The 14,094-nt window shown below is 45.7% G+C and overlaps 1 long non-coding RNA gene and 1 pseudogene across 2 annotated transcripts in view; both read left to right on the top strand.

The window, feature by feature from the left end:
* The window catches only part of LOC149367889 (uncharacterized), a 196,201-nt gene that overhangs the window by 157,439 nt on the left and 24,668 nt on the right, over positions 1 to 14,094 (top strand). Inside the window, exons 3-5 of one of the 2 annotated variants that reach the window (XR_016285197.1) lie at positions 1,322 to 1,499; positions 2,672 to 2,719; positions 6,188 to 6,365. The exons of the other annotated variant lie outside the window; for it this stretch is intronic. This is a non-coding gene — a long non-coding RNA (uncharacterized LOC149367889). The remainder of the gene's footprint in view (positions 1 to 1,321; positions 1,500 to 2,671; positions 2,720 to 6,187; positions 6,366 to 14,094) is intronic. 2 annotated transcript variants of the gene reach the window in all.
* LOC149367891 (uncharacterized) overlaps positions 1 to 14,094 on the top strand; it is a 31,672-nt pseudogene that overhangs the window by 10,807 nt on the left and 6,771 nt on the right.

Below are 14,094 nucleotides of genomic sequence, written 5' to 3'. Positions count from 1 at the left end.
TTGTCGCGCCACTCCTGACGACTGAGGAATAGCTGTGAGTGCGGCAGTTATGATACAATTAGTGAACTCTTCGTTTATCTTGTCGATGGTGAGATTTTCTATAACTATATCGTCTAAAGTTGCCTTTGCTTTAAAAAGTGGCCAGTCGGCGAGGTGAAGTTTCCAGCGCCGCGGTTTTGTTGGGATTATTTCTGGTGAGGAAGTTAAAGTGATTAGTATAGGGAGGTGGTCACTGCCATATGGGTTGTCAATGACATCCCATTTAAAATCATTAAAAACAGAAGGTGAGCTCAAAGACAAATCTAAAAAGTTCATTTTCCCCGAGGCAGGGGAGCAGTAGGTGGCTTTTCCTGTATTTAAAAGACATACATTGTTTGTGAGGATAAAATCTTCGATTATTTGACCCCTAGAGTCACAGTGCTCGCTTTCCCAAAAAGGGGAGTGAGCGTTAAAGTCCCCAACTACTAGATACAGTTCTGGAAGTTCATTGATAAGTTCTTGTAAATCGTGGACTGTTAATGTAGAATGTGGAGGAATATATACAGAACAGATAGAAATTGTTTTATGGCTGACGACACTGACCGCGACGGCTTCAAGTTTTGTTTTGAGTGTGACTTCTCGAGCAGGGACGCCGCTTTGCACGACGATCGCAACGCCTCACGATCGCGTCTAAAAGTTTTATAATGTTTCAGGATATTTGTATGTTGTGGACCTAGATTTGTTTCTTGAAGACATAAGACTACGGGCGAGATTGACCCTAGGATATCTTTTATGTCATTGTAGTTCCTCAACATTCCTCTACAGTTCCACTGAACTAGGAAAGCCATATTTATGTTTGGGATAGGAACGATTGAGAGTTTACTTATGTTCTGGGGCCGTTATGGTGGCCCTGCCTTTTTTCCGCTCAAGAGAGCTGTTCCGCCACTGTAAAGCAGGCGGGCTGGGAGTTTGGTCCATCACCTCGCAAGAGGTGCTGGACGACCGCGGAGATTCCGCAGGTGTGTGGGTGTCGGGCCTCCCCCGACGGGGGGAAGTCCTGCGGGGTGTTGACCCGTGGGCCGGCACTCCCTGGCTTGTAGTTGGCAGAGCAGCTTTCGCTGTCTCTGCCTGGGGCGTGGATGGCACTGCCACAGGCGCGGTGGAAGTGGCTGCGGCAGGTGCCGGAGTGCTGTGTGGTGCTACGCCCCTGCGCACCACATCAGCGAAGTTTGGTTTCGCTGTGAAGGAGAATGTCTTGTTAAGTGCAAAACGCCTTCTGGCTTCTTTGAATGAAATGTTTTCTTTGGTCTTAATGGTGATGATTTCTTTTTCCTTTTTCCAGGACGGACACGCCCTGGAGTACGCAGCGTGGTCGCCTTCGCAGTTTGCGCAGCGTAGTGCTGCGTCGCATTCCTCAGACTGGTGGTCCTTTGATGCGCATTTCGCGCAGGTTTTGCGGCCACGGCAGCTTTGTGAGCCATGGCCAAACTTCTGGCAATTGAAACAGCGACGGGGATTGGGTATGTAGTGTCTTACGTTGACTCAGGTATCCTACTTCGTTAGTTAGTTAGTTATAAGGGGTTTTATGGCGCATAAGCAACTAGGGCTGTCATGCGCCAAACACAAGGTTAGATGATGTTATGTCAAATGTGTTGTGTTGTGTTGGGTTTATTGGCGCATAAGCAGCTAAGGCTATCATGCGCCAAGAACAAGGTATGGAAAAAATATGCTTGAGCAGAGTTTGAAAACAAAGTGGATAAAAACGTTGGTGTAAAGGGCCTAAAAGTTATTTTTACTAACTAGCAGATAAAAGACAAGAATTTTAAAAATGTCTGACGTAGAAACTTTTAAAGGTTGGGTTACCTCCGCAGACATCCTTGGCTCGGCAAGGATTTCGAGGCTCCCAACAACTCAGATAAAGACCTCAGCCTCCTTCTCGTGATTCAGAAAGTGGCTGAGGTGTATAATTGTATGTAGCGAAGCACAGGGTGAGTAGATTAGAGTTGATGAAGAATACTGGCTTCCCTTAAAAAGCTAAAAACACAGGGTATACTGACAAGTGCTTCTTTGCCTAATATCAATGCTGGATGAAAAGGAATGTGTTCTTGGTAAAAGGTAGTAAAATGTTTTTTTCTTAGTGATTCGAGTTCTGCACATGAGAATAATATGTGGTTTACTGTTAGTTCATCTCCGCACTTTTCACAAACAGGTTTGTCTTTCTTTGTTAGCAGGAAGTTGTGTGTGAGATGTGTGTGTCCAATACGGAGACGGCATAAAATAACTTCGATGAAACGTTTTTGGTGGGAGCATGACTTCCATTCTTCTATAAATGGTTTTACTAAGTGGAGCTTATTATTTCGTTCAATATTCCATTGCGACTGCCATTTATTTCTTAGCTTGCACTGTACCAACTTCATACAGTCATTGTAGGGGATATTCACTTTCTTTATTTCTTTGTTGCGAGCTTTCGCAGCACATTCATCCGCCTTCTCATTGCCAGTGATTCCAATGTGGCTGGGAACCCAGCAAAATTTTATGTCTTGTCCCTGTATTGTGGCGCTCGTTATGTTGTGTATGATATTACCAATTAGTGGTGTCACTGCATTTCTATGGTGAAGTGAGGTTAGTATGCTCAGAGAATCAGTGTAAATGATACTGTTCTGAATGTTCTCATTTATTATTTTTTCTACAGCCACCAAGACTGCGTAACCCTCGGCGGTGAAAATGGATGTACACTCAGGTAGCCGTACTGTTTTTTCCCAATTATTCTGAACTACAGCACTTCCCACGTAGTGCGCCGATTTTGATCCATCGGTATAAAATGCTTCGTATTCTCTGTATTTTTCCTTGAGTGCTAAATATTCTTGTAATATCTGTTCATGTGGTGTATGTTTTTTTCGAAATTGTGTTAATGTGAAGTCGCACACAGATGGTAGGCAGTACCAAGGCGGGAGTGGATCAGGTTTGCGGGCAATATTAGGTAATATGTTCATTATGTCTAGTTCTTGGCATTTCTCTTCAAAGCGGAGAAGAAGTGGTCTGATTGCTAGAGGTTTGTTGGTAAATAGTGTTCGGCATGGGCACTTTGTAACGAGTGGGTAACAGATGTGTTTAGGCTGGGAACGGATCTTTAAAATGTAAGAGCATGTAAGCATTGTTCGTCTGTCTGCAAGTGGTGGTTCATTGGTTTCCACGTAAAGGCTATTTATGGGTGATGTCCTGTAAGCACCAGTTGAAAGACGCAAACCCATATTGTGCACAGGATCCAGTCGCTTCAAGTACGATGGCCGTGCTGATCCATACACTATGCAGCCATAATCTAAAACGGAACGTACTACAGAGCGATAAATCTGTAGAAGGCATACCCGATCAGAACCCCAGTGTTTGCGTGAAAGGACTTTAAGTATGTTCAGTGATAGCGACGCTTTCTTCTTTAGTGCGTTTATGTGAGGCAGGAAAGTAAGCTTTTTATCGAAGGTGATGCCTAGAAATTTGTGTTCTTTTTTTAAAGGCAGTGTGGTTTGGTTTAGGTGTAATGTGGGATCTGTGTGCAAGCCTCGTTTCAGTGAAAAAAGTAAGGCTACTGTTTTCTGTGGTGAGAACTGGAAACCATTCCTGTCTGCCCATGTTGCCAGTTTGTTGATTGTAAGTTGTACTTGTCTTTCACATGTAGATATATTGGAAGATGTGCACGCTATCTGAAGATCGTCGACATAGACTGAATATGTTATGGACCTTGGTATAATTTTGTTAAGAGAATTCATTTTTACAATAAAAAGAGTTGTGCTTAAAATACACCCTTGAGGCACTCCATTTTCCTGAATAAAATCCCTCGAAAGGGTTGAGCCTAGACGAACATTAAATGAACGGTTAGTCAAAAAGTCTTTAATTGAGTTCAGAATTCTGCCACGGATGCCAAGCTCAGCTAAGTCCTGGAGGATCCCGAACCTCCAGGTAGTATCATATGCTTTTTCTAAATCAAAAAAGACGCTAAGACAGTGTTGCTTGTGTATAAAAGCTTCTCTGACAGTATTTTCAAGGCGGACTAGGTGGTCTGTAGTGCAGCATCCCTTTTTAAATCCACACTGATGGATATCAAGAAGTTCACCAGATTGAAGAACAAAGGTTAGTCTTATATTTAGGACACTTTCGAAGGATTTGGCAAGGCAACTAGTCAGGGCTATGGGTCTATAACTGCTAGGAGAAGTTGGGGGTTTACTAGGCTTAAGAAGAGGTACAATAATAGCTTTCTTCCAGGCTTCCGGTATTTTCCCAGACATGAATATTGTGTTAAAGAATCTTAAAAGTGCGTCCACGGCTGGCTCGGAAAGATGCGCAAGCATTTCATAGTGTATTTCGTCGGGTCCTGGAGCAGTTTTTTTGCCGGCAGATAGTACTTTATTGATTTCTTGGAGGGTAATTAGACAATTGTATTTTTCATTTGTGGCTCCACTTGTTGGGAGCCTCTGTTTTTCAGCTGTGTTTTTGTATTTTAAAAAAGACTGTGTATAGTGAGATGAACTTGAAACTGCAGCGAAATGTTCCCCTAGTATGTCTGCCTGTTCCTCTATGCTTGTTTGTGTGCCGGGTGTTGTTAAAAAAGGAATTGTGTATGGTGAAAAGTTACCATTTAATTTTCGCACATGTTCCCACATTTTTTTAGATGTGATGTGACTGTTTATGGAAGAGACGTAAGTTTGCCATGATTTTTTCTCGGCACTACGACGGACGTACCGAGCTTTAGCTCTTGCTTTTTTAAAATTTATGAGATTCTCATGTGTCGGATACCGGCGAAATTTACCCCCAGCTCTGTTTTGTAGTTTTTTTGCTTTCTTGCACTCTTTTGTCCACCATATTTTATGATTTTGTTGCACCACTCCTGACGACTGTGGAATAGCTGTGAGTGCGGCAGTGATGATACAATTAGTGAACTTTTCATTTATCTGGTCGATGGAGAGATTATCTAAAAGTATATTTTCTAAATTTGCCTTTGCTCTAAAAAGTGACCAGTCGGCGAGGTGAAGCATCCAGCGCCGTGGCCTTGTGGGGATTATTTCCGGTGGGGATGTTAAAGTGATTAGTGTAGGGAGGTGGTCACTGCCATATGGGTTGTCAATGATATCCCATTTAAAATCATTAAAAACCGAAGGTGAGCTAAATGACAAGTCTAAAAAGGACATTTTCCCCGAAGTAGGGGAGCAGTAGGTGGCTTTTCCTGTATTTAAAAGACATACATTGTTTGTGATGATAAAATCTTCGATTATTTGACCCCTAGAGTCACAGCGCTCGCTTCCCCAAAAAGGGGAGTGAGCGTTGAAGTCCCCAACTACTAGATACGGTTCTGGAAGTTCATTGATAAGTTCTTGTAAATCGTGGACTGTTAATGTAAAATGTGGAGGAATATATACAGAACAGATAGAAATTGTTTTATGGCTGACGACACTGACCGCGACGGCTTCAAGTTTTGTTTTGAGTGTGACTTCTCGAGCAGGGACGCTGCTTTGCACGACGATCGCAACGCCTCCAGATAGTCTATTTGCCTGCTCACGATCGCGTCTAAAAGTTTTATAATGTTTCAGGATATTTGTATGTTGTGGACCTAGATTTGTTTCTTGAAGACATAAGACTACGGGCGAGATTGACCCTAGGATATCTTTTATGTCATTGTAGTTCCTCAACATTCCTCTACAGTTCCACTGAACTAGGAAAGCCATATTTATGTTTGGGATAGGAACGATTGAGAGTTTACTTATGTTCTGGGGCCGTTATGGTGGCCCTGCCTTTTTTCCGCTCAAGAGAGCTGTTCCGCCGCTGTAAAGCAGGCGGGCTGGGAGTTTGGTCCATCACCTCGCAAGAGGTGCTGGACGACCGCGGAGATTCCGCAGGTGTTTGGGTGTCGGGCCTCCCCCGACGGGGGGAAGTCCTGCGGGGTGTTGACCCGTGGGCCGGCACTCCCTGGCTTGTAGTTGGCAGAGCAGCTTTCGCTGTCTCTGCCTGGGGCGTGGATGGCACTGCCACAGGCGCGGTGGAAGTGGCCGCGGCAGGTGCCGGAGTGCTGTGTGGTGCTACGCCCCTGCGCACCACATCAGCGAAGTTTGGTTTCGCTGTGAAGGAGAATGTGTTGTTAAGTGCAAAACGCCTTCTGGCTTCTTTGAATGAAATGTTTTCTTTGGTCTTTATTGTAATAATTTCTTTTTCCTTTTTCCAGGACGGACACGCCCTGGAGTACGCAGCGTGGTCGCCTTCGCAGTTTGCGCAGCGTAGTGCTGCGTCGCATTCCTCAGACTGGTGGTCCTTTGATGCGCATTTCGCGCAGGTTTTGCGGCCGCGGCAGCTTTGTGAGCCATGGCCAAACTTCTGGCAATTGAAACAGCGACGGGGATTGGGTATGTAGTGTCTTACGTTGACTTTCAGGTATCCTACTTCGATTGTTTCGGGCAAGCTGCTGGTGTTAAATGTGAGGACCATGTGTTTGGTGTCTATTTCCTTGTTATCCTTGCGGATTTTGATCCTGTGGACGTCTATTACATTTTGTTCGGATAGTCCTTGAAGCATTTCAGTTTCTGTTAGGTGGATAAAGTCAGCTTCTGAGATAACGCCTTTGACTGAGTTGAGGGATCGGTGGGGAGTCACGGAGACAGAGATGTCCCCTATGGAATCGATGTTTGCAAGTTTCGAGCACTGGATGCTCTCGCGTAGTTCGAGGAGTAGGTCGCCGCTTGACATTTTGGATACCTTGTAGCCAGGCCCTAAGGTATCTGTTAGGCATTTGGTAACAAGAAATGGGGATATGATTCGGGCTTGCTTTTGTTCACAGTTACTGTGTATAACATGAAACTTAGTGAATGTCGGTTTCTTTTTCGAAAAAAAGTCTGCTGCTTCGTTCCGCACTCTTTTCAGAGAGCGATCAAGTTTGGAAAGGGGGGGAGCCATAAAAAAATTTGGTTTTTCGGTCATGGTGCCAGCCACCCACCATGGAGTCCAACAAGGGGACGCGACAGGAACTTGAAAGTAAGTCCTGCCCACGCCAGCTGTACACCTTAACTATAACCTAATATGACTCAACTCAGGGTAGTTGGTCACACACGGTTAACCCTCGCCGCCAGGAAAAAGAGGAAAAAACAAAGAAGGGAGGAGGATACAGGAAAGTTGTAAGAAAGGAGATAGGAAAGTGAAAGATGAGAGGAGAACAGGAAAAGGCGACTGCCGATTTCCCCCAGTCGGGTCAGGCCGGAGGTGCCGTCTGCAGGAAGCTGGGGCCAAAGTGGTGTGTTGCCTCCGCCGAGGGGCCTTAAGGGTCCAAACGCTCGGCATCGGCTCAACCACCAGGATCTCCTTTTCCCCGGACACGGCGATGCCACGCACGGCTAAGCGTGGATGCTCGGGTCCGTGGTGACGCATTGTTCACCATCATCCCCCTGCGGGGATGTCCCTGCGGATGCTCGGGTTAACCCCGTGGTGTCGCCACTCACCAACGTCTGCATGCTGCAGACGCCTCCCTGCGGGGAGATGTTATGTCAAATGTACAGAGGTTACATTATAATAGATTTAAAACATTGGCTTTCTTTAGAAACTTACAAACAAGTGAAAATTCGACAAGTGTTTGCTCGCCTAAAAGCAATGCGGGATGAAATGGAATGTGTTCATTGTAAAATACCGTAAAAAATTTTTTTCTAAGTTCTTCGAGATGTGAACAAGAAATTAAAATGTGATTTACTGTGAGCTCCTCACCACACATTTCACACACAGGTTTGTCTTTTTTTGTTAATAAGAAGTTATGGGTGATGTGTGTGTGACCTATGCGTAAACGACATAAAATTACTTCGATAAAACGTTCTTTATGGCGGCATGATTTCCATTCTTTTAAAATGGGCTTTATGGTATGCAGCTTGTTGTGTCGTTCATTTTCCCAAGAAGCTTGCCACTTGGCTCTTAGTCTGCTATGCAATAACTTCATGTAATCCCTAGGAGGCAAATTCACATGTTTTATTTCCATGGTTCTGGTTTGTGCAGCACACATGTCGGCTCTCTCATTGTCCCTAATGCCAATGTGACTGGGAACCCAGCAGAATTTTATAACATGTTTTTGTGCTGTGACCTTTACTATATTGTGTACGATGCTTCCAATCAGTGGTTCTGTGGCATTTTTGGAGTTTAATGCTGTAAGGACGCTCAGTGAATCTGTATATATGATGCTGTTTTTGATGTTTTCATTTGTTATTTTCTGTACCGCGACACTAATAGCATAACACTCCGCGGTGAAAACTGTAGCACATGAGGGAAGTCGTACTGCATGTTCATTTTTTCCTTGTATTACTGCGCTTCCTACATGAGCATGAGTTTTTGACCCGTCAGTATAAAATGCAGTGTAATTTCTGTATTTTTCTTGTAGTGCTAGATATTCTTGTATTATATGGTCGTGTGGTGTACAGGTTTTACTGAAGCGTGTTAGTGTGACGTCACACACTGTGGGGAGAGTGTACCACGGTGGTAGCGCTTCGTGTCTTGGGGCAATATTTTTAGTTTCGTTTAGTATGTCCAGAGCTTGGCATTTTTCTTCGAAGCGCAAGAGCAACGGCTTAATCGCGTGAGGCTTGTTATTGAAGAGTATTCGGGATGGGCATTTCGTCACAATTGGGTAACAGAGATGTTTGGGCTGAGAAAGGATTTTGAGGATGTATGTACAAGTTAGTGCAGTTCTTCGATCTTCTAAGGAAGGTTCATTCATTTCCACATACAGACTTGCTATTGGTGAAGTTTTGTAAGCACCTGAAGACAACCTTAAACCAAGATTGTGGATAGGATCCAGTCGTTTTATGTAGGATGGTCTTGCTGAGCCATATACGATGGACCCATAGTCTAACTTAGAGCGAACCAGAGAACGATATATATGTAACAGGCATGCCCTATCAGACCCCCAGCGTTTTCTTGACAGTAGTTTCAGTATATTGAGGGCCTGGGAACCTTTTTTCTTTAAGCTATTTATATGTGGCAAGAAAGTGAGCTTTTTATCGAAAGTTACTCCTAGAAATTTATGCTCTTGTTTGACAGGTAATGGGGTCTGGTTTAGATATAGTGTGGGGTCGGCCTGTAGGCCTCGTCTCAAAGAGAATAGAACCGCTACTGTTTTCTGAGGAGAAAATCTAAATCCGTTTCTATCTGCCCAGGTGGCCAGTTTATTTATTGTTATTTGTATCTGTCGCTCACAGGTAGGTATGCTGGAAGACGTGCATGCTATTTGGAGGTCATCTACGTAAACTGAGTACATTATGGATTTTGGGATTACTTTGCCTATTGAGTTCATTTTGATTATGAATAAGGTCGTGCTGAGGATGCACCCCTGGGGTACACCAGTTTCTTGAATAAAAGTGTTGGAGAAGGTTGCGCCTAGGCGGACTCGGAACGTGCGGTTGGTTAGGAAGTCGTTCAAACAGCTCAGCATCCTGCCGCGGATACCTAGGTCCGCTAGGTCACGGAGGATACCGAACCTCCACGTGGTATCGTAAGCCTTCTCCAGGTCGAAGAAGACCCCGATACAGTGTTGCTTGTGGATGAACGCTTCCCGGACTGTGTTCTCAAAGCGAACAAGGTGATCAGTTGTGGAACATGTCTTTTTAAATCCGCATTGGTGTATATCTAAAAGTTGCCGGGACTGAAGTATGAAGGTTAGTCTGATGTTTAGAATGCTTTCGAATGATTTTGCTATACAGCTAGTGAGTGCTATTGGCCTGTAACTGGTGGGACTAGTTGGTGGTTTGCCAGGTTTTAGAAAGGGTACAATGATTGCTTCTCTCCATGCTTGGGGGATTTCTCCACTCATCCATATTTTATTGAAAAATTTCAGGAGAGCTTCTATGGCAGTCTCAGAGAGGTGAGCAAGCATGGCATAATGTATATTGTCTGGGCCTGGTGCTGTCTTTTTACCGGATGTTAGTAATGCGTTTAGTTCCTGCATTGTAATTAGCTGATTGTAGTTTTCATGTACGCATGTTCTGAAGGGAAGTTTTTGTTTTTCTACTATTTTTTTGTGCTTTTGAAAAGAGTGTGTGTAGTTGGCTGAGCTTGATACTGTAGCAAAATGCTCACCCAATATGTTGGCCTGCTCTTCTAATGTTGTTTGAGTACCGGGTGTTGTTAGCATTGGGAATGTGAAAGGAGTAAAATTTCCAGTGAACTTCCGCACCTGCTCCCACATTTTTTTGGATGTTATTGAGCTGTTTATCGAGGATATGTATTGTTGCCATGATGCCCTTTCTGTGTTGCGTCTGATGTATCGTGCTTTTGCTCTTGCTTTTTTAAAGTTTATGAGATTCTCATGTGTTGGATATCTCCGAAAAATGCCCCAGGCTTTGTTTTGTTTCTTTTTTGCATCTTTACATTCTTTTGTGTGCCAGTATTTGTGATTTTGTTTTACTATTCCAGAGGATTGAGGAATAGCTAAATGTGCGGCAGCTAAGATACAATTTGTGAACTTTTCATTGATCTCATTGATGTCAGTATTTTCTAAAACTATGTTCTCTAATGTGGCTTGTGCACTAAAAAGTTGCCAGTCAGCTAAATGTAGCTTCCAACATCGTGGTTTTGTGGGAACGACTGTTGGTGATGATGAGAGACTTATTACAACAGGGAGATGATCACTTCCATATGGATTATCTAAAACACTCCAGGTAAAATCGTTAAAAACAGACGGTGAACTAAAAGACAAATCTAAAACACTCATTTTCCCCGAGGTTGGGGAGCAGTATGTAGGTTTATTAGAGTTGAGTAAACAGACGTCATTGCATAAAATAAAATCCTCTACGAGATGGCCTCTAGCGTCAGTTTTCTCACTTCCCCAAAAATATGAATGTGCGTTAAAATCTCCAACTACCAGGTATGGCTCTGGTAGCTGTTCTAAAAGATCCTCTAAGTCATGTAGTGTTAAATTAAAGTGCGGATCGATATATAGTGAGCACACTGTGATGGTTTTATGGGCAACCAGAGTGGCTGCGGCAGCTTCAAGTCTTGTTTTTAGTTTAAGCTCTCGAGCCGAGACGCCGCTTTTCACTACGATGGCTATGCCTCCCGATAGTCGGCTCGCCTGTTCCCGATCGCGGCGGAAAACAGTGTAATTCTTTAGAAAGTTATTTTTTTGGGGACCTAAATTTGTTTCTTGTAGACATAAGGCGACAGGAGCGTGTGCTCCTAGTATGTCTTTTATGTCACTGTAATTGTTTAAAAGTCCTCTACAGTTCCATTGTATTATGAAAGCCATCTTAATTTTGTGTTTCTATAGGGTGGAAAGGTAGATCAAGTTGTTGTTGGCCCCGTGACTCGGGGCCTGTCTTTTTTTGATCGATCCAGAGAGCTCCGCCGACCGTCCGATGTGGACGGCGCGGGGCTGCCCGGGGCCGTGTCCATCGCCTTGCGGAGGCGCTGGACGACCGTGCAGGAGGCACGGTCGCGTTCGAGTTTGACCTCGACCTGTGGGAAGAGGTCTTGAGGCCCGCCGACCCGGGGGTCTGCGCAGCCTGGATTGCAGTTGGCGGAGCAGCGTTAGCTGCTCTGCCTTGGGGCGCGGATGGCACCGCCACAGGCTCACTGCGTGTGACCTGGACGGGTGCCGAAGCCTGGTGTGGTGCGCCGCGCCCACGCACCACATCGGCGAAGTTTTGTTTTGTTGTGAAGGAGAATGAGTTGGTGACTGCGAAACGCCTTCTCGCTTCTTGAAATGAAATGTTTTCCCTTGTCTTTATGGTGATTATCTCCTTTTCTTTTTTCCAGGACGGACACGCCCTGGAGTATGCTGCATGGTCTCCGTCACAGTTTGCGCAGTGCGGGGCTGCGTCACATTGATCAGAATGATCCTTCGAGGCGCACTTCGCGCACGTTTTCCGACCGCGGCAACTTTGTGAGCCGTGGCCGAACCTTTGGCAGTTGAAACATCGGCGAGGGTTGGGAATGTATGGTCTTACGTTAACTTTCAGATATCCTACTTCGACTGTGTCGGGCAGTGTGCTAGTGTTGAACGTCAGGATCATATGTTTTGTTCCCCGCAGGGAGGCGTCTGCAGCATGCAGACGTTGGTGAGTGGCGACACCACGGGGTTAACCCGAGCATCCGCAGGGACATCCCCGCAGGGGGATGATGGTGAACAATGCGTCACCACGGACCCGAGCATCCGCGCTTAGCCGTGCGTGGCATTGCCGTGTCCGGGGAAAAGGGGATCCTGGTGGTTGAGCCGATGCCGAGCGTTTGGACCCTTAAGGCCCCTCGGCGGAGGCAACACACCACTTTGGCCCCAGCTTCCTGTAGACGGCACCTCCGGCCTGACCCGACCGGGGGAAATCGGCAGTCGCCTTTTCCTGTTCTCCTCTCCATCTTTCACTTTCCTATCTCCTTTCTTACAACTCTCCTGTATCCTCCTCTTTTCTTCGTTTTTTCCTCTTTTTCCTGGCGGCGAGGGTTAACCGTGTGTGACCAACTACCCTGAGTTGAGTCATATTAGGTTATAGTTAAGGTGTACAGCTGGCGTGGGCAGGACTTTCTTTCAAGTTCCTGTCGCGTCCCCTTGTTGGGCTCCATGGTGGGTGGCTGGCACCATGACCGAAAAACATCAATTTTTTATGGCTCCCCCCCCTTTCCAAACCTGATCGCTCTCTTAAAAGAGTGCGGAACGAAGCAGAGTACTTTTTTTCCAAAAAGAAACCAACATTCGCCAAATTCCATGTCGTCCACAGTGAAGTGCAAGATAAACAGGCCAGAATTCTATCCCCCTTCATCGTATCGAAATGCTTAACAGAAGCTTTGGGCCCCGGCTACAAAGTATCAAAAATGGCCAGCGGCGATCTATTGCTGGAACTCCGAGGTAATGTTCAAACTTCCAAACTCGCAAACATAGTGTGTATGGGGGAGACACCTGTCTCCATCACAGCACACCGATCCCTCAACACTGTCCGTGGCGTCATCTCCGAAAATGATTTTCTACATCTCACAGAAAAAGAAATGCTGGAAGGCCTTTCCGATCAAAACGTCATTGATGTGTACCGAATCAAAATCCGCAAGGACAACAAAGATGTAGATACCAAACACCTGGTCCTGACTTTCAACACATGCACATTGCCAGAAACCATCGACGTTGGATACCTCAAAGTAAATGTTAGACACTATATCCCTAACTCCCGAAGGTGCTTTAATTGTCAACGGTTTGGACACGGATCACAGAGTTGCCGAGGCCGCAAAACTTGCGCGAAATGCGCGTCAAAGGACCACCATTCTGAGGAATGTGACGCAGCTCTACGCTGCGCTAACTGTGAAGGCGACCATGCTGCGTACTCCAGGGCATGTCCGTCCTGGAAGAAGGAAAAGGAAATAATCACCATAAAAACAAAGGAGAATATATCATTTCGAGAAGCAAGAAAGCGATTCGCAGTCACGAACACTTTCTCTTTCACAGCGAAACCAAACTTCGCTGATGTGGTGCGCAGGGGCGTAGCACCACACAGCACTCCTGCACCTGCCGCGGCCACTTCCACCGCGCCTGTGGCAGTGCCACCCACGCCCTAGGCAGAGACAGCGAAAGCTGCTCTGCCAACCCCAAAGCAGGGAATGCCGGCCCATGGGCCAGCATCCCGCAGGACTTCCCCCCGTCGGGGGAGGCCTGAACCCCACACGCCCGCGGCTTCACCGGAGTCTTCCAGCACCTCTGACGAGGTGATGGATCTAACCCCCAGCCCGCCTGCTTTACAGCGGCGGAACAGCTCTCTTGAGCGGAAGAAGGACAGGGCCCTCATAACGGGCCCAGAAAATAAGTAAACACTTTATTGTCCCTACCCCAAACATAAACATGGCTTTTCTAGTTCAGTGGAACTGTAGAGGATTGTTGAGAAATTACGATGACATAAAAAACATTTTAGGGTCAATGTCACCCGTAGCCTTATGTCTCCAGGAAACCAATCTAGGTCCACAACATATGAACATCCTGAATCATTATAAAACTTTTAGACGAGATCGTGAGCAGGCAAATAGACTCTCGGGAGGCGTCGCGATTTTCGTACAAAGCGGCGTCCCTGCTCAAGAGATCAGACTCACAACAAAACTGGAGGCAGTTGCGGTCAGCATTGTCAGCTACAAAAC

The sequence above is a fragment of the Amblyomma mixtum genome, chromosome 1 (genome assembly GCF_055824585.1).
Source record: "Amblyomma mixtum isolate Tamu chromosome 1, ASM5582458v1, whole genome shotgun sequence".
Classification (NCBI taxonomy): Eukaryota; Metazoa; Arthropoda; class Arachnida; order Ixodida; family Ixodidae; genus Amblyomma; species Amblyomma mixtum.
The sequence above is the reverse complement of the archived record's forward strand: the minus strand, read 5'-3'. Positions and strand labels throughout refer to the sequence as shown.